Consider the following 2,039-nt stretch of genomic DNA (forward strand, 5'->3'; position numbering starts at 1 on the left):
TTTGCTGCCTGGCGGGTGGTGTTTTGACTACGCTTTTTCCTCATCTGAACGCCCCCTCCCCACCAGGCTCACGGAGCGGGAAGGGCCAGGCGGAAAGCGTGCTGCGGGGGCTGTCCCCACCTCCTCACGGGAATTGCCGAGATCAGGCTTTTCGTTTGTTTAACGGGCACAAAGCAGCAATCGTTAAATAAAGAAGGATTTGGGAAGATACGTTATAAATGTCCTTATGTGGGCACTGATTGTAGGAATATTGCATGCACGTATTAATCCCAAATTTCTGTATTTTCAGGTACGAATATATTGATTTTGTGTTCAGAATATACAACCCGCTGCTTCTAGCCAAAGGTATTTTTTGCACCACTCGTAAGCTTCACGTGAGGATGTTCTAGGCTAGCTTCTCTTTTAGAAAGAAATCTCGTCCTCAGACATTTTTTATGTTTGTGGGTTTTGGGTGGTTTGGGGTTTTTTCCACACCTTCTATTTCGAATTGCCTGCATTCAAGCGTTCACTTTGCCAGCCCTGAGGAAACTATGGAAACTGTTTTCTTACCGGTATAAGCGATGGGGAGTATTCATCGAATAATCTGCATGCAGAGACAGATACATACCCAGATCTACAGAGATGCAGTGAAAATACAGATACACATGAAACACAGTGCACTGGGAGAACCGTGCATGCATTCACGGTAAAATCTACCTCAATAAATAAAGCTGCTACGAACTTGGAGCAATGCATACCCCGATTTTTCCTTGCCGATTTATACATTAAGGATCATGAGGCAAACATTGTAAAGGGACCAAATAAAAATAAAACGGGTGAGAGAGAGAGAAGCCGTCCTCCTCGACTTAATAACTTGACTGGAAAACTTGGTCTAATACTTTGGAACAAAATTTGCTTCCTTGATATTCCCACAGCTGACTGTCTGTTAAAACAGCTTGCACTTTGATTGTTAGGTCAGCTCTTTCTGCAACACAGATTTTCTTGGATCCCCCAAACATCTGCTCTTTTTCCCTATTTCTATTATTAGAATGGACTGATACCAGAACTAGCATAAAGCCACATAAAGCTAAGGTCGCATAAAACTTGCGGGGTTTTTTGTGGAGTTTTGGGTTGGGGTTTTTTTTTTTGGTTGGTTGGTTGGTTGGTTTGGGAGATTTTTTGTTTTGCTGTTTCTTTGGGTTTTCTAAATTACTTTTACTCCAGACTTTCTTCCGTATCTTCAAAGGTCTAAGGTACTTTGTAGCAGGCTAGTCATTGTTCCCAAACTCACACAGAGACTGCTGTGTTGCATTAAGAAGCTGGCTCTGAAATTAACAGAAGACTCAATATAGCGTTATAATTAATTGCTTACAAGCCTTGATAACTATCACTAAGTCAGAGAAATGTAACACGTGCTCATGTGGGAGATGAAAGTTCATGAGCACGGTGTCAGGAGGAGGAATTATTCCGGGTTAGCACAGGCAGATGCAGCAGGGGTAGTCTGTAGGCGCCTTATTTGCACAGAACGGGACTTTGCAACTGTCCCCCAAAAAAGACCAACTTTGGCAGGAATAAAAATAAACGGATCTGATTCTACCGTACATGGGGAAATACCTCCTCCGTACCGAAAAAAACTTCCAGAAGCTTCACGTCCTGGAGCGGGCTGAGGGAGCAAACAATTGCATCCTCTATTCTGACGGCGGTTTTAATACAGGTAGCGGGGAGAGAGGAAAGAGAAAGAGAAAGCCCTGCCGTTCAGAGCACGCGGGATTGGTCGGAAATAAACAGGTTTTCTGCTTAAACAGCGTCTGGTGGCAGGTTACAGGAGGACCCCCCGAGGAGATCATTTTCCGCTCTGCTTTCACGCATTCCCATGTTCATAAAAGCGGGAAAAAAAACCCGCGCTGTAACAATCAGAGACGGGGGACCGCGCGGGTGAGGTCCGTGCAACCGGGGCTGCTCCCCGGCACCCCCGGTCCCGGGGCAGGGGTGCCCCGGTCCCCCCTAACCTGGCTTCACCGCGGGCCGGGGCCGGGGCCGCGCCGCGGGGCTTGGTTTTT

Source organism: Pygoscelis adeliae, unplaced genomic scaffold (genome assembly GCF_000699105.1).
Source record: "Pygoscelis adeliae isolate BGI_AS28 unplaced genomic scaffold, ASM69910v1 Scaffold26, whole genome shotgun sequence".
Classification (NCBI taxonomy): domain Eukaryota; kingdom Metazoa; phylum Chordata; class Aves; order Sphenisciformes; family Spheniscidae; genus Pygoscelis; species Pygoscelis adeliae.